At 39.1% G+C, this 19,547-nt stretch overlaps 1 protein-coding gene across 1 annotated transcript in view; it reads right to left on the bottom strand.

Moving 5' to 3' along the window:
• Positions 1 to 13,804, bottom strand: part of LOC147171656 (protocadherin-16-like) — a 123,094-nt gene extending 109,290 nt beyond the window's left edge. Inside the window, exon 1 of the mRNA XM_086081269.1 lies at positions 13,699 to 13,804. The gene's annotated coding sequence lies outside the window, so the exon portion shown is untranslated. The remainder of the gene's footprint in view (positions 1 to 13,698) is intronic.
• Positions 13,805 to 19,547: the final 5,743 nt, after the last annotated feature.

The following is a 19,547-nucleotide window of genomic DNA, read 5'->3' as shown; positions in this document are numbered from 1 at the left end:
ATCTTCTCTGTATCATGTCACTTGTTCCAGTAAAACCGTGAGGTAGTTGCGGAACCAACTGCCCTTTTCCCATAATCATTTATTAGAAAATCCACAAAGGCCAAAACAATCCATAGACTGCCACACACAGCAAACGTTTTCTCTTTGTAACTCTTTGTCTACTGCTTTGGGTGGCTCACAGACACACTTGGCCCCGATGCAAGCAGACAGTAACAAAGCTTTGTATACTGTAACTTCCATGAAAACTTCAAGGTGCACAAAAACTAAATGTCAGTGCCGATCTAGCATTTAAAAAATTAACATAATGAGATAATGAACTCATGTGCAGGCTAACGAACTAGTTAACTAGTTAGCTAACTAACTATAACTCAAGCTGCACAACAAATAAATGTAAGTGACGATACATTAAAAAAAATGCATGAGCTACTAAAGTAACATGCAAGCTAACTAGCTAGCAAACTAACAAACAAGCTAGTTAACTAACTAACTATAACTCAAGATGCACAACAAATAAAGGTAAGTGACGATACATTTTTTTCAAATTAGCATAATGAGCTACTAAAGTAACATGCAGGCTAACTAGCTAGCAAACTAACAAACAAGCTGGCTAACTAACTAACTAAAACTCAAGATGCACAACAAATAAAGGTAAGTGACGGTACTTTTTAAAAATTTGCATAATGAGCTACTAAAGTAACATGCAGGCTAACTAGCTAGCACACTAACTAACTATAACTCAAGATGTACAACAAATGTGACGATACATAAAAAAAATAGCATAATGAGCTAATAAACGAACGTGCAGGCTAGCTCGCTAGCAAACTAACAAACAAGCTAACTAACTAACTCTAATTCTGCAGATGACAAAGCGACATAAAAAAGACAAACAGTAAAGTCAACCATGGTTGAAATCTTGACTTAAAACCCGGAAAAAAAACATGTACAACAACAACATGGAAGAACGTGAACTAGAAAACATTAATTCAGCAAGATTTTTCCCATTTATGGCCCTATTTCAAACAAATTGTTTGAAAGTGTTGACTGAAAGAATGATTCAAAGCGAATGTGTTTTGTCTTGCGTCAGCCTCGAAAACAGTTTCTGGTGTTGAAAAATTCCTCATCTCATTTGAAAAAACATAACATATAAGTAAGGTGTATTTGATATTTTTATCATTAGCTAATTTAGCTCTTTTTTTTTGTAATCAGTTTGTTTGTTTGCTTGTTAATTTAGGACAATTTAAAGGCAGTGCAGGGAGGGAATGATATCCATTCCCTTTCAGGAGGTCATATAGTTAGCACTTTTTCAGATTGACAGGAGTTAGCAAAAGTCATTTTTTGAGACAAGTATTTTTACTTCAATTCAGAGTGTGAGTACTTCTGCAAATCATCCGTCCCATCCCTTCTGAAGACGAGGTGCACCTCACATGTGCATGCAGAAAAAACGAGCTGATGAACTCCAGAAGAACATGTGAGCCGAGGAGCAGGCGGGCCACATGGCGCACGCGACGCCACAAATTAATTTCACATTGTCGTCTTGTTTGTGTTTGTTTGTGCTAAATGAAAGATTGCGCTGATACTCACGCTTGCAATCAACACTAGAAGACAAATATTTATTAAAATTGCAAAGACGATGGATGGTGTTTTTGTTTTTCGTGCGTCTTTCGTTGATAACTTATCATTTCATTTGGATTTATATTTGGGGTGGAAGTCATTAGCGTCGCATCCAGACGGGACGATGGATGTTCAAATATCCTGCAGACAGCAATCATTCTTGATGTTTTCTGAGCTGTCCGTAATCGCTTTTAAAGCCATAAAAAGAAAAGACGTCTCGAAGCTTAACGGCGGCGCTATGCTGACAAGTCGTAAATTAGCAGTAAGAAAGTTGTCCAAAGTGATACTTTGATTTTAAAGCCTTATGGAGACATAAAAAACAACAAGGTTATTATGATGACTGAGCATTCAGTCATCATAATAACCTTGTATTGAGTTCCATTTGTCACTTAAATCGCTAATTAATTTTGGTTTGTTTGTTATTTTGTTTTTTCCCTCTAGTTTCCACTTTTTAACTGAATTAAACCGTTCTGCATTAAAATTGTTTAGCATATCCCAACCAACCTCTTATTTCCTTATTTTGTTTATTAAAAATAAAACCCATATTTTTATACTTTGAAAGTAATAAGCATTGCGAAAAATGGATGGATGCAAAATAAAATTGTTGTAGTGATGAGTTGAACAGTTTAAAGTTTGAACATATTCCATCGGTCCAAATTTATGAATATTGGGGGGGCAAATAAAAAAAAATTCATTTTGGGATTTTAGTTGAAATTTAGAAAAACAATTCTATTATATGGATTAGCTGAACATTTTAAAGTTAGAACCGTACGAATTGGTCAAAACTGTGGACTTTAGAGGGGAAAAAACTAACAACAAAAGCCTTATATTTTAAGCTTTTTTTTGTTCAGCCTTTGACATCAAATGTGGGCGGAGCATTCAGTCAAATTTGGATTAGCATTGCGAGGACCATTTGCTTTTGCTTGCTGCTTACATTTTGATTATATTAAGCATTTCCGTGCAATCAAAAGACAGCCAGGGCTGTTTTCTTTTTTTTAATTACCTTTCTAATTTGACCTAATTCACCAATAAAACCAAACGTGCCTTATTTCCTATATAATCCCCAATGTTTTCATCTACAGAATGCTACGCGACTTAAGCTCAGATCGAAACGTACTCAAAAGTTATGATTTTATGCTCCTCGTTAGCTGCGTTTTCCAGGTGGATGAACATAAAAACGGCAGCACAGTTTCAGGCCTGGGGGCTGGGGTGGCTTCTCTCTTTCAGCGGGGGTCTAATGTGGACTCCAACTGAGGCAAAACACTAACCAGAGGCACCCGTGCAGCATTTCCTGAGGAAATATGAGCCGCTGTAAGAATATTGGACACAGGTAGGCTACACACTTTTTGTGTGTATCTCCGTTCACCCGAGATGCTTTGCGTGTTTTCCTGCGAGAACAGGTGGTTCTTGTTTGGTGTGAAACTCTGCTTCTTTGTCAGCTGGACATTGATCATGATTTAGAAGAACTTTTATACATTCCTGTTTAGTGTCACTCCTGCTTCCCGACACCAGAAATTGCCGCTATAAATCTTTCATCCGAGGAAGGAAAAGCCAAGAGTCTGAGCCTGGGCACTGAAGCCAAGGTCTTCCGACTCTTTTGAAGTGCAAGTCCCTCGACTTGTAGTGGGCGAGCGGGGAAGATAGCGACCACGGTCGACTTCATAGCAGGCAGTTATTCCGACGCATCAATCCACATTGTTTGTTGTGCCGCTTTCGGTCAGTCATTAATTTCCTTTTCTGTCATAACTTGCCATCACTGTTTGATTAATCTTATGTTTTTATAGCCTCAAGTAATATCTGTCCCTAATGGATCCTTATTTCCTTGTTGCTTGTCTGTGATCAAGTTACCTCAAAGCGTAAGTGTCAGTTATGGACAGCAATGTTGTATACTTTGGGTATTGCTAGACAGGGACGTAAGAAAGTTGGTTATTTTGTCACCCAGTTGTTTGGTTGTTCAGTAATCTTCCAATCGGTTATTTGGGTTCGATTAACCACCATAGGGCGCTTTGGTAAGCGAAAATGCAAACATCGGCCAAAAACGAACATACAAGATACATGGTAAAGATTCATATTTTCCTACGAAACACAAGATAGGAAATGCTAACCATCAGCATGAATTAAAAGGAATTGGAACGCTTCACATTTAATGACTACAGCAAGCTACGAGCTGAATGACTAACGGAGGAGCTGAAAACAGGAAACGGAAATATGGAGCGGACTTACAAATTAAAAACAAAGGTTTCAAAATAAGATATAAATGTAAGCTTCAGAAATAAATCAGATTTAAGTTAATTTGTTAATATATATATTTACTTATACATTTATGTTTCTGGAATTATTATTTACACATTTATATATTTTGGTATTATACAAGTAGCTAAATTGACGTGTTGAATCTGCTGTTCTCATTCGCTTGCATCTACCTAAAGTTAGCTAGCTCCTGATTGGTTCGAGTTGGTCAGCTGATGAGTGTCAGGAAGTGTTGTCTTTTAAGTGAACTGAATCTTTAGAATCAGTTCATTAAAAAGAACCGTTCAAAAGACCCCGCCCCCACCACTTCAGGAAGTGATTCATTCACTCACATTCAATGAAAAGATTCGTTCTTTTTGAATGAAACGTACGTGAACGACACACTAGCGTGTGTGACGAGTAAAGAGCAAACCAGAAGAAATCCGTCTCCATCCTGCTTTCTCATATTATAAAGTGTTCCATAAACCCCCGGCGAACCCTCACGTTACATAAGTAAACATCGCAAATAAAACAACTTGAAGAATTCTTAACAATTGTTGTTATATTTCATCTTTAAACCAAACGTATAAACAATCAAGTCTGTCGAGTAGGGGTGTGAATTGCCTCGTACCTGGCGATTCAATTCGTATGACGATTCATAGGTCACGATTCGATTCAATACCGATATGAATCTATAAATTGATTGAGATTTTTTTTTTTTACTCAAATTTAGAAAATACTAATCAGTAAACTTGTAAGATTTGTATGAAAATGTATTTACTCATCTGAAAATTCAGGCTTATAACTGAGCCACTGCATTTAACAAACAGGTTGCACTCTGTTTCATGTTTGAATAGCACTCAAATAAAATTTTAAGGCTTTATGCTCCATTAATATAACATTCTTCAATGCTTAATGTGTGAATCCTAACCCTAAGTAAGACGTTTTGTGGAATATTCCCATAAAAAAAATTGGATGTTTAAAAATCGATTCAGCCGCATATCGAATCGATTCGAGAATTGCGCGCTGTAATATCGCGATATATTGCCGAATCGATTTTGTCTAACAGCCCTACTGTCAAGTAAGCATATCTCAAGTCAATTCAAGACCAAAGTCCTTCGCTTCCAAAATTATGTCAAGTCTCAAGTGTGTTACTTTCTGGCAAGTCATCAAAGCAGTGATTCGGGTCCAAGTTGCAATCACTCGGGTCTCCGTCTCGGCTTTTGACTCACACTTGCACATACTCGATGTGACTTACTTCCATCTCTACTGCCTCCGTCCGTATCTTATCTCACGCACAGGACCGTGAGCCAGGAAAAAGACGGATACGCAACAACTTTGGCGTAGAAACATAACAATATCATCAAAAAGACAACATCCAAACATTCGCATGTGCTTTAATTGCAGCGGGCTGTTTTGTCATCGGGGCTCTTGTTCCAGTGAACAGCAGCTCTCAGTCTCAACAATGACACTTGGCAATCTCCCAGGCTGTCCAAACTGAACGCTCTCTCTAATTAATACACTATCAATCACGCCGTCCGGGCACGTTGTTCTCGCCGCGGGACGGAATTCCTCGCACATTGTCGGCAACGTCGAACTGATTCTGATGGAGATCACTCCTGCTCTCCAGGAATGCATTGTGCGGCCCCGAAAGAGGAGAAGGAATGTGCCGCATTGAGAGTGACGCTGTGGAATGTCCAGCCGCAACAATGCAATTGTCCGAGGCAAATGTTTTCCTGTGAGACGACGCGCAAAGACTAAAAAACAGAGGCCTTTAATCCCATTTACTCTGCACACTTTGCAACAATGGCGGTACTTGAGAAAGCCAATGAAGAGTCTGCTCGGACCATCCCACCATATTTGCATTTCAGCACATCACAGCCTACCACCCATCTTGATTAATATCGGTTTCTCATAAATCCTTTTTTTTTTTTACGTGTTTGTCTGCCATCAAATATGTGTGACGCATACAGAGGAAAATATGTTGCTAGTTTTGTGGTGTGTTAAAGGTGCATTGTGCAGTTTAAAAAGGTAATATCGTCGCTTTTTCTACATCACGCATGCTCAATGCCCTGATGAGTACGAAGAGCCCTGACTCTTTTACTGTGACTGCACCTATCAGCTTGTATCTTGCCTTTATAGTAGAGTGTGCAGACCCTCACACTCCACGGTTTCCTTGGGGAGGGGAGGGGCGGAGTTTTTCTTACCTTATTTGAAGTCATTCCTTTGTTTGTCAACTGTGGCTGTCGCTTTAAGATCGTGTACGTACTCGCACGCGCACCATGATCGAGCCTGACACAGACGCTGCAGTAACGTTTTGGGCCAGAGGTGGCAGGCGTGAGTAAAAAAGTGACAAACTGCACAAAGATCCTTTGAAGTGTCGTCCACTGTAAAATAAAATCTGTAGAATTAACTGAATTTCTGTAAAATTGTGACATAAAAAACTTTGTATGCAAAAACAATGAAGCATTGTGTAAGTTACATTTATATGTTGTAAAACTCTGAACCAAACACAACTGATGAGTTGACAGTAAGTCAAGTCATCTTTATTTATATAGCGCTTAAAAGATCACTTTTTTTTTTTGAAAATTCACAAATAACTGTAATTTAAACACAGCTCAACCGTAAAACAAAAAAACATTGGATTACAGTTCAAATTACATCATATGAGTGTTAAAATAACACGTTTTGCTAATAGGTTCTTTGGTACACTGTAAAAAAAAAATCCATAATTTTTACACAAAAAAATCTGGCAGCTCTGCGGTTGCCAGAATAATTCTGTAAAAATTCCAATAGAAATGTAAACAGTTTTACAGGCAAAACTGTAAGTTCTATACACACAAAAAATCTGTTGTTTTTACAGAAGCAGCTGTAGTTGCCAGAATAACTCCTTAAAAAGAAAATACTGTGCAACTGCAAATATTAACAACTTTACAGAACAACTTGTGTATATCCTAGAACTGTACTCCTAGAACTCCTTTGGTAATTCAACATGATGACCTGAAAGGGTGGTGTGGCTCAGTGGTCGAATGGTCGTCTTGCAGCCCTGAGAATGTTGGTTCGGTACCAGCGTACTGTGACTATGTCCATGCACAAGAAACTCCAGCTGTTCCTGATGCTGTGTAATAGTAGTAGTCAAAATTATATTGTACAATAAAGACAGCTAAAATTTAGGAGCAGTTACTGTTGCACATTAAATACCAGTAAAATATACAAGTTGTTCTATAAATTATTCTGGCAACAGCTGCCAGATTTTTTGTAAAAAAATACAGTTGTTTTTTTTTTACAGCGTAGTAATGTAATTTGGTCGAGAGGTCGGTAAGAAGAGAATTTTTTGGACGATAGTTTGTGAGGTGGTAAGATTGATTACTTATGAGACTGGCTGGTAAGTACCAGTAAGTGGTAAAGTTGGTCAGAAGTTAGTTATGCAAATAAAACTCAGCTAGATGCTAAGTTGTAGATGCTGTAGACATCTGCACGTCAGCTCATCACAAAAGAGGCCATCATGCCGATGGAGTGGCGGGATGAACTGAAATAATATATAAGCCGTGGAAACTTTTTTTTTTTTTTTGGTCCACAATGAACGAGATGCAGCGAGAAGATTTTCTTTGGCAGGCACTAAGCTTTTTTTTCCCCCCACCGGAAACATACACGAGCCACACCCTTCTATCAACATGTGAAATATATTGCTATATTTACGACGGCGGGGTCCTAAAGGGATCGACGTCAGTCAATCATGAGCGGCATGCAGACAAAAGAAAATCTAAGTAAACATTTGTTCCGTCTTCTAAACGAGACCCAGATGGGGAAGCAGAACGGCATCCAATAAAAAAAAAAAAAAGTGTTGAAAAAGCTGCAAAATTCTCAATGACAAGTTATACATGTATTAAATGTTCAGCTTTTAATTTTGGAGGTTTTTTTTTTCCCAATTTGTTTTTGCTTATTGTTAATTGACACACAGCGTCATGAAGCACAGGAACATGAAAGCCCAGTTTTGGTGCAAATCCAACAAAAGGTGCAGATTGAAGCGCATCTGTATTCTGTAGAGATATTTTTGTACCTTTAAAATTAACATCTGTTGACGTTTGTTTCCAGTGAGAATGTCACATGCGATACCTTAAAAAAGCTGAAAGCTCGTACACTAAATATTGATTGAAAGCCTCAGCGATAGAGTTGATCATGCGATAATATTTGTTATAGCAAATAAGAACACTTCCATGTGACCTCGGCATAACATGCCTAAGTCGGCTAAACTAGAAATAAACTAACTGTCGATTAATTATGACGAATTTTGGTGACCGCTTAGCAACGGCGTATCGAAACAACATTAACATAAAACACAACAGAATACAGTAGTTTTTTTTTTTTAGTGGGGGGAAAAAAGCAACAAGTGAGTTTGAGTTAGCAGGTTATCTGTGGCGAGTGCTCGAACCGAGATGCCAACTCAAGCTCATTTGGAGATTTTCAAGCTGTAATAGCAAAACATAATTCTATGACAACATTGACTATTCAACATACAATTTTGTGTGTGTTGCTGTTAAGTCCACAAAAAAAAAAAAGACAAACATATGTAGAACAGGCCATATTTCGGGGTCAAATTGACTTAAAAATCTAGAAAAATAAATGCTTTTAACTTATTCTATACTGCAGTGGTCTATTTCACAAAACAGGTTTCGTGAGAACTCTGGATCAAGAAACCCTGAAATGTGGGGAAACTCTGCGTTTCGCGTTTCAGAAAGGTAACTAAAACCAGAAAAAGAGGTAACTCTAGCCTGTTTCATGAAAAGCGGTCATTTAAACTCTCGGTCAGTTACCGTAGTAACATGTTCCATGAACCGAACCTGGTCGGTTGCAGGTTTTTCACAATGAACCTCCAGGTTTTCGCTGTCCCCGCCTCCTCTTAGCAACACATGTATTCATTTCCTCATTCATAAAATCCGCTTTTTTGCGTAAATACGCCTTATAGTCTATAGCGTAAAGTCCACTTTTTGTCACAAACATGGCATGTCCTTTTGACAATGACCCAATTGATGAAGGTGCCGCATTATTGCGCAGGGAATTAAATATTTGTCTTGAGATTGTTGTCAGACCGCGCATAGATATGCTGGCATTTCCTTTCAGTTTCACATTGCAGTCCATAATCTACATACACAACTTCATCCGTCCTTACATTTGCAACATAACCAGCCGTGCAGTATACGCGCTCACATCCCAGCAAATATTGTGTGTTTGCGCTGTTTTTTTCCTTATAACCGTTTGAATAATGTTTTTTTATATTTCATCTTAAGTCAAATGCGCTTCTCCCCCGCAGGATTGCAGCCAGATTACATGAATTAATAAAATTACCATTCAACAGGTTTCCCCTGTATTATTATTGTGATCGCAATGGACTACATTTAAATGCATGCATTGACCCGACACCCGAGCAGCAAAGTTCTCCCACGCCGCCTTCCTCTATGGGGAGCCGCTGCGGTGTTGCGCGTTTTTTTTTTCTAAAGATATGTTCAAATTCGCCATATGATCACATTTAGCTTTTCAGTTGAGAAGGGTAAAAAAAAAAAAAAAAAAAAACGCAGAAGCGGAGGGCGCCGCCGCGTTGTGCGCTTCCCCGTTGCCACGGTGACTCAACGAATCAGGGCTCCATTGATTTGGACTTTTTAATGAAACTACTCTGCGTTGATATAACGACCTCAAATCAACTGTCCTGAAACCGAAAACGCAGAGTTTCCCATCTCAGGGCACGTCAACTCGCCGTCCAGGGTTAGTCTCTGTGTTTGTTGAACATGCTTTGCAAAATGGACCCCTGAACATCTTTTGAGATGTTTAAATGTAGAACAAGTCACATTGACAAACACACAAATTGACCCTTTTCAAAGCCTTAACATTTTTGCTGTTCCTGGGAGACTAACACAACAAGAGAGTTGAAAAGAAACTTTAGTTTTGGCAAGTCTGCTAGAATCCAAGGTCACGTGGTTTGTACATGCAAACATGAACAGAAGAAGCAGAAGCACTGAATGCATTGTTAGCGACGCTAAACGCTTCCTTATGGAGATGCGCAATGAACAACAAAAGAAGTTCTTTGAATCCCGACGCCAACCACACATCAAAACAATAAAACAGAAGATTTACGAGGCTTTTTTTTTTTCACAAGTAACTGGTCATTAAAATATTTATACATCTCGTCGAGGATGTGGAAGCTGCTTGCGGCTCTAATTATTGACAAGACGCGAGCCAGCCAAACAGAGCAGAGCTGTTTCAAACTTGATGTGGACCAAGTTTTTATCATCGCCCTTGAATTATTACCACCTGTCTGTCTGTCTGTCTGTCTGTACACCGCTCATTTGTTTCTGTCAAAACATATACTGTACTGTACGCTCACTTGAATCTTCATTGCCAACACATGTTCAATTTCATGAGAGCGTATCGAAAACATGGCGCTTTTAGAAATGCCATTGCTTAGCACTATTTTTTTTTTTATTTACACATATTTGAACTGAAGTAACATAAATATTGTATTAGTACTATAATTTAAAATTAAATTTCTTTAGGTACATGTTAAATATCGCAAGAATATCGCGATCGCTATATTCAGCATCAATATCGCATGTTCTTCCAATGTCGTGCAGCCCTACACAAAATAAAGTAATGATTTATTTCAAATTCAGTTCTATTCGGTCCTATTAAAGTTGGATACAATTTTATTCAAAATGTATGTTTTTAATGAAAATGTTAATAAACCAACAAAGTATGGAATTTGTAATATATCAACGCTGTTTTGTGAAAATGTCCGTTTTTGTCATTTTGTACATTTTTATTTTTGGGATGAAACTGAATGCAGACGTCCCAAAAATGCAAAAATGTATTTATAATATTTGTATAATATTTTTCATTACTGTAATGTACAAAAGCACAATATCCTCTTTTTTTTTTTTAGTATGAGCTAAATTTTTTTTACAATATTGTGACCTTTTTTTTTTTGTATCATCAACCTCCCCACAATATCGTGATAATTATCATATCGTGGCCTTCATATCGTATCGTGATGTTTGGATATCGTTACATCCCTAACATATATACTAAGTGTTAAGTATTCTTCAAGCTGTTTTGTGTGTGATGTTTAAATATCTTATTTTGAAATCTATGCTGTTAACTTGGAAGACCGCTCCGTTCTAGTTCTGTTTCCTGTTTCTCGTCATTCAGCTCATGCATTTAGATTTAGCTTGTGCAAAACAACGTTAACTTTATTGATGTCTGTCCAAAACAATCTATCTGAACATACTGTAAACGTGATTTGAAACAGTCACTCACGTCTCACGGGGAAACCAACATGACATTGCCAAAAACATCGGGAGATTCTTCTTCTCCAGACTCTTAGTGTGGTAAATAGCGCCAGCTACTGTGCAGGAGGGGCATAACAATTAGTAGGCGTCTGATTGATAAAAATTGCTGGCAGGCTGCACTGCAAAAGACGATAGGTCAATCATTTGGCGCCTGCGTGGTCCGACGACATTTGAGCAGGGGCACCTGCCACCCCGGCCGCAGGGCGACGATGTGGACTTTTCCGAGGTGATGTGGAATCAATCCCGGCTATATGGAGGACCTCACATCAGCATGTCATTGCTGAGCGTTAGTCATGAGCACCACGCCGTCGTAGCCACATGTGCTTTGGTTTGCACCGAGACTATAATCAGCCGCTCTCTCCTTTTATTAAACGGCTACCAAGGCCGCAGCTAAAACTAGCGTGAAGGTCTCACATCACAACTGACACACGTGCAATGATTTTAATCATGAGTGAGGTAAATTAATTCGTAGCCTTGTGAATAACCACATCCTTCTTCCTCCCCTTCTTTTTTTTTTTTTTCTTTTTCAACCTTTGATGGCCAGTTGAGGTTTGGCGGACTCATTGTGTGACTCATGCGTTCAGAAGCCTCGGGCCAGATCGCTCGTAGTAACTAACGGCCCCGGCTGACGGCCCAGATAAAGTTGTGCTGTGATCAAAGCGCTGCGGGACGAGCAGCAGAGGAGTGGAGGGCAGGTCGGCCTCTCTGAGAGAGAACAGAACGTGGAAGTGAGACAATTGATTGGAAGCGTGATCTAACAGCGGCTTTGTAGCCTCCGAGTCGTAAGCTTGGCAAGAGAGCGCTGAGAGAAAAAAAAATCCAGTTCCCACATGGAAAAGATATTTAAAAAAAAAAGGCCCTATTACAATTTCCACCCAGGGTGAACGCTAACGATCTGCCACCATCACTGACGGATAGGCGACACTGAGACATTGTCAGAGGTGGGTAGTAACGAGTTACATTTACTGTGTTACATTTACTTGAGTAACATTTTGGAGTTTTTTTTTTTTACTTATAAGAGTAGTTTTACCACACAATACTTTTACCTGAGTAGATGTGTGAAGAAGTAACGCTACTCTTACTCCACTATATATATATGGACTACACTCGAGTCTTTACACTTTCATACTTTAGATTTACCGTATTTTCACGTAAGCGCAGGGCCGTGCCCTCGGCAAAAGTGTAGATTGCAGCCCCCCACCCCCCCCAGACAACTACAAGTAATACAAATAAATAGCATAAGTACAGTGCAATAAATACAACAGTTTAGTGCAATCTGTGCTTTATTATTAACTACAAAATGTTTTCAAACTATGTACAATATATTTGTGTAAGATACATATAAAAAGTAATAAAAATAATGAGGTCAATGACGGACGCCCATTTTGTTAACAATTGACGGGAAACTTCGAAAAATTTACGATAATTAACGCTATTTTGATGTTTATTTTTATAGACAATTCTGATTGACTGACATAGATGTCTCTACCCTGGGCCCGTTTTTCCTCCTCCTCCTTTCGTCGCTTTCTTAATGCAGTACCCGAGGGCTTGGACCTTTTCATTGTAAAGGTTTTTGATGTATAGACAACAACATAAGCGAGCCATCCATCTATCAATAGCGCTAACACTCCGAGATGATGCGCGACCCCTCCCTCTACCTTTCACTGTAAACAGCAGCAGCGGGTCAGATTCAGGGTGCCAGGTCTTGATCTCATATTTATTTGGACTAGAAGTCATAAAAAATATATTATTATTTTAAATATATATATATAACATATATAAATAATGCAAAATAAATAAAATATATATGCTCTATAACATTTTGTAACATCCTCGGTTGAAATAAAGGTGGTCGATCAAACTGATGGTTCACAACTTTTATTAAACCTTCCTTTGTGTGAACACACTGTAAGAGCTACAATACAAATCAACTAAAATTGCCATTAATAACTCAAACGGTATGTTTTGTGTATCCTTTTTACCGTATTTACTAAAGTGACCATATTCCCATTTTAAAAAAAAGACGACACTTGCCCCGGCCTTGAAATTGTGGTACCAGTCGCAGTTACACAGTGTAATTCACCTCCTATTTGTCACGCAATGGCAACCGGACACTTTCATGAATTTATAAAAACCCCAACAGGACGTAAGAAAATGGTCTGTCATCCCAAAAGAGGACACATTTGGTCCCCATATACTATAAATGAATTGCCTTAAATGATTACCTTTTATGGCCTTGACAATCTCTTGAGTACAACTTATATTGTAAATAAACATTTTAACCTTGCCTATTGCCTTAATAAATACCTTCAAACAAAAAACAATAAACCGTACAGAAATACAGATTCTTAGTCACTAAAACAGAATCTTGAGGAATAGCATTGCTAAATATTTACCAAGGAGCGTTAGTACACTCCAGTGGACGAAAATGGTAACGTTTTACTATGAAGTAAATTACACAATCAACATGAAATATAGCAACATTAGTTAAACAATGAAACATTTCTCCAATACGAACCTCGTTCCCTTCTCAGCCAGTTGCTAAAGAATTATTCACTGAATTAGTTGTAAACTTTTGTTTTCTCTGATTTCCTGTGGCGCGCACACGTCTTCTCTGCACTTGGAAAACGGCGCTACTTAGTACGTACGTCAGTTCCTACCGCTTTATGATACCTTTTCCTGTATCTTTCAAAATAAAAGTATCAACTATATTATAATAGCACAATAAAACAACACAATTCTGCAATACAAACATGCAACAACAAAAATAATAGCAGGATCATTTACATGTTATATTTTAGAAAACCTGAGAGGGGAAAATATTTGTTATCTTTTTTTTTTGCCCTGCAATTTGACCCCCTTCCACTAGATGGCGCCCTAGGCAACCGCCTAATGTGCCCGGCCCTGCACTTCGTTTGCCTGACTGTGTGGAAGCATTTCTGCGGACACTAGTGATGTGGCGTTCACGAACGAATAGAGTCTTTTGGACGGCTCTTCATTGTGACGATGGGAACCGAGTCTTTATTGAGACCCCTTTAACGCTTCACTAGAGCCCGACCGATCATCACCCTTTAAACATAGGCCAAAACAATCAGCCAATTTGGCCAAATGGCCGATTATTTTCCCCTTAAAACGTTATCGAAAGAAAACGGAAGTTTCCGACACTGTGAAAGTACCCTGAATGTACCATTTTGTTTGCGTAACATTAGCAAAGTACATTTGGCAAAATATTTCACAATGAAGGCGGTAGGATTCACTTGGAATGAACAACACAGTCAGTCGAGGGTATCGTCACATCCCATAACTTCCTCCGAGACCTCCCCGCCGAGACACTGCGAGGAGTCGGAGGGAGCCAATGAAAACACAAGGCCTGGCTTTGATTCACGGAGCAAGACCATCTCATTCATAGAAGGAGGAGGAGGAAGACGAAGAGGAGGAAGGAGGTCACGGCGAGGTCGCGCCACCAAACGACGCTTCCGACGCTCTCCCGGCGATGTTGTTTTCATGGCGCAAGGGGAGGGGGAAAGAATAACAGGGTGTCGTTTCGGTGGTTCTCAACTCGCCGCAGGGAGGAAGGAAGCTCCTCTGGTGAGAATCACCTCTCTGGAATTGACATCAACTCAGGTAGACCTCACGTTGACGGTCTGCTTAATGCAATTTCTCCTCTTTCGCTCAAGAAATAACGAAACTGTTAATTACAATAATAGAAGGAAATATTGTAAGTACATAAGTAAACTATTGATATATGATTATTCAGAAATATCCCAAATCCTCTTTAAAAGCACAGACAGGCAACGTTTTACCATTCAAATAAATAGGGATGTTCGATACCGAGTACCGATACCTCGGGTACTTTTGATGTACATAATTTCATTTAACACAAAAACATTGTGAACAAAGACCTTTCTTTCAGATGATGATTCGCTGTATCAAACTGCAGCCAACTACAGCTGAGGAGGACTTAGCAATGTCAGATGCCTTAAGTAACGTTGGCTGGTATCGGCAGTCTCTGTGATAAAACGATACCTTAATATAAAGCCTGCATCAGCTCGATACCCATCCCGAAAAAATTAATGGCATTCATCGTGGAGGATACATTCGAGTCCCACTCGCGATAGGTGACAATCAGCAAACCTTGAAAACAAACCCTTCCGTATTGTGAAAATGCACTTTAGTGGGGTTTTCTATCAATAACTCATTCCCTGCCATTGACGGCTATAGACGTCAAAAATTCATTTGAACTATTTCTATTCTATTCATTTTTTTCCCACTTTTGTTAACAAGAGTATGAAAACCTCGATTTTTTTTTTACATTTAGAGCAGATATAAAATATGTGATTAATCATGAGTTAACTATTGAAGTAATGCGATTAATTACAATAAAAAAATAATAATCGCCTGACGCGACTTAAAGATTATAAAAAATCAGGGGTGTCAGGCAATTACAATTTTTAATTGTAATTAATCGCATGACTTCACTAATTAACTCACACTTAATCACAAATGTTATATCTGTTCTAAATGTACAATAAAAAAAAGTCTAGGTTTTCATACTCTTGTTAACAAAAGTAGAAAAAAAAAATTTAACTAATAGAAATAGTTGAAATGAATTTTTGACGTCTATAGCCGTCAACGGGAGCGAATGAAATAATATGCATCCCCGGCCTGTCTACAATCCAACCAGGTATGAAAAAAGTCCGTCGGCGACTTCTTTAGCTTTCTCCTCCCATATCTAAATTGTGTGCTTCAGACGAATTAAACTTCCGTAATCGTTTGACGTCACTAAGTCACGGAAGTGTTCATCTGTCTATGCCAAGGCCAAATTGAATGTTCTTCTGGTATGGTGTGTCTCATTGGTAGAGTGGTTGTCTCCCAAACCCAAAGGGTTGTGGGCTCGATCCTCAACCCTGACTATCGAAGTGTCCTTAATGAGCAAGACGGAACCATAAATGTGACGCATTGTGAAGCACTTAAAAAGTGCTATGTATAAAATCCAGTCCCTTAAGGTGACAGACAGTCTGCTTTACCAAATACTTCTAATTGGATGACTACCGCACCCGATCCCGATGCACCGGGTTTTAAAATTAGATTGGGCCTTCGAAACATCTTTGCGTAAGTAAGGCTCAGTGAGGCGTTGCTGTGCGGCCGCAGTTGCAGCCAGCCTCTCCCGGAAGTTGCCGATGGGGCCCCGCGGCATCTGGCGGGAGGACGATTGATCCCGTGCGTCGTCGAGGGCCCGCCAGGCTCGGCGAGGGACCGACGGAAACTCGGCGAGCCTCGCGGAGGAAACCTGCGGTGCGCCAAAAGTGGCTTCAGATGCAGTTGGGGGGGGGGGGGGGGGGTTAGTGGAGGCTCTTGGAAGCCTCTTCGCCACCTCCGAGCCAGACCGAGCTGGGCTACTTACATTGTAATAGACGCACTAAACACATCAGTTTGATTTACGGGCCAACCTTGTGACTTACATCCGCGCGCCCAAAATAAAGGCTTGCGGACCATATGTGCACGAGAAGAAGATTCCTAACGCCGTCGCGTGCTCCGCTGCGTGCGTATCCGTGAAGTCTTTATTTATTTATTTATTTATTTATTTATTTATTTTTTACTGTCTTTGTACACCCGCCCTAATTGGAGAGGCATGATATTTTGAGAAGGAGGAGGACCGTGTGCGTTTAAAAATAAACACGGCGCTTATGGTCCAGAAAACGGCGGCGTCTATCTGCCACTGGTCCTGTTTCCCCTTAAGAATGTCAATGATGGCATACGCAGCCAGGAAGTTTAACATGGAACATTTCGCGAGGAACCACGATGAATCGATTTGATGGTGCAGGGTTAGGCAAAACACACACACACACACACACACACACAGTTGGGTTTACATGTCTAGTGGGGACATCTCATTGACATCATGCCTTTTCTAGACCCTAACCCCAACCATCAAAAATGATTGCCTACCCCCTATTCCTTGCCCTAACCTCAACCGTAAACCAATTGAAACCTAAACTCTAAAACCAAGTTTTGACCCTCTAAAAAAGGTTTGGACTCATGGGGAAACCACCAAAATGTCCCCACAAGGACGCGTGGTCCCCACAATGATAGTAATAACCCAGAAAATGGTCCCCCATGATGTGATATAAACACACACACGCACACACTGACACACAATATTTTACCACCAATAGACTTTATATCTCACTAAAACCAGAGAAAGTACTCACTCTGTTTCAGTACATACATTGCAGGTGGATATGAAAAGTCTACACACCCCTGTTGAAATGCCAGAAATTTGTGATGGAAGACAAACCAAGACATTCCATAAAAAATAAATAAATAAATAAATAAATAAATAAATAAATAAATAAATAAATAATAATAATAATAATAATAATAATACACCATGAAATGTGACGAGAAATATAACTGAAATTGTGTGTTTGCACAAGTGTGCACACCCTCTTATCACTGTGCACACAATCAACCCATCACGTTCAAATTCAAGTCAGCTCACGGCTGCCAACAGTTAAAGCTACTCTGATAAACCCCAAATAAAGTTCTGATGTTCTAGTAGGCTTTTCCTGGCATGCTTTTCCTTTCAGCTGTAGCCTGAACTGTTTTTGCACTGTAGTATTTGGAACTGTTCATAATTCCCTCCAACTTGACAAGGACTCCAGTTCCATCTGAAGAAAAACAGGCCTATCACCCAAAATGTTCAACCTTGGTTTCATTGAACCTGTGTTTAGACCAGTGTGTTATGGTCCAAAAGCATCCTCTGCAATCTAGTTCCTAAAATATTTAATTTTTTGATTCCGACCAATGAAAAATTATTTCAGACAAATTAATATATGCATACAATGACCACATACTGTCCCCATGAACGTTTTGTGGATCAGTGGTCTGTACTATCATGATTATGAATCCAACATCTAAAAAGTCAACATATAAAATAAGGCCATGGATGGCGAATTAATCCTCCCTGGTTCAAATTGCTCCATTTCGCTGCTGTCCCTCTTTTATTCCACCCCAAGATCTCAATCAAGCAAGATCACAACCACGTTTTTTTTTTTTATGTCATATCGTCGTCAGTAATGACCCCATTTCGACAAAGTAAGTGGATTAAAAGGTATCAGAAAAATAAATGGTCAAATAAAGGACAGAGACCTGAGAAATCTACGTTAGCAATAAAGTATTTCTACTTAACGTTGCTTCCCACCAGCTAAAGTGGAAAACCTTCAAGCTTTCCACATCAGGAAGTTTGCCACCAAACGTTAATGATGTAAACTTCATAAACAAGCTTGTGATTAATACGTTGTAATCTCCTGCAAATATTTGCACATTTCAGTGTGATGTGACGCTCATGCTCTTTGCCATGTAATGCAATGTAGTCTTTATGTGAAATGTAACCTTAATATGAATACATTTGCTCTCGCCTGGCTTGCACCTTGAAACAGGCCTTAAAAATAGTTTGTGTTGGTTTGGGCTCTGCGGGCAGATGTGTTTTTATAGCATGCACAGCTGCGGGCTGTAACTCGCTCACATCGAATCGGGAGAAACAACCCAGACGAGAGCAAATACCGGATGCAAGGACTAACTGTGTAAGTCGCTTTGTGTGAAAAAGTCATTGTACAGTATTCATTAAATGAACTTGAATGCAGTTTGTCTGATTTGATTCAATTTGAGGTATGAAGACTGTTTTCCAGTGTGGTCTGGAATTGGAAATTTGATGGATGCCAGTTATGTCTGAGGCTGAGATTCACTGTTAACATTACAATCCCAAACTTGCAGCAATGGAGCTCAGGTTGTCAACTTGATAGCTGGGCTGCATGACGTCGTCGAAGATCAACCTGGTTGAAAGTGAGTGTCATCTGCCCGACAGCTCTGACAAGTGCAACATTGCCCTCTGCTGTCAATTATATGTTAGTGAATCAGAGCTTTTTGCTTTGCGATTGCAGCGCCATTAAATGTGATAGTTACCCCTATACTACACTAAAAGTTTGGATATATTATTTGAAATCACAGAAATTCCTTGACTTTATATTGTATTTTAAATGAAGCTCTTTTAGTGTAATTTTCTTTATTTAGAAGAAAAAGTCTTGGACATTCCTCTAATTTATATTAGAATGTACTATGTCTTTATTTAATCTGTCTTGTTTTATTTTCTGACTACTACTACTACTACCACCACCACCACTACTACTACTACTACTACTACTACTACTACTACTACTACTACTACTAATAATAATAATAATAATAATAATAATAATAATAATGTATATTAGCCTATTATTTTCTAAGGGTATCATTTTTTTCAGGACGTGTAGGTCTAAAGTTTTAGTTTTCTTCTTCTTCTTCTTTTTTTTAAAGTTTTTTTCT

The sequence above is a fragment of the Leptonotus elevatus genome, chromosome 7 (assembly GCF_054856555.1).
Source record: "Leptonotus elevatus isolate MCC_2025b chromosome 7, RoL_Lele_1.0, whole genome shotgun sequence".
NCBI lineage: Eukaryota > Metazoa > Chordata > Actinopteri > Syngnathiformes > Syngnathidae > Leptonotus > Leptonotus elevatus.
The sequence above is the reverse complement of the archived record's forward strand: the minus strand, read 5'-3'. Positions and strand labels throughout refer to the sequence as shown.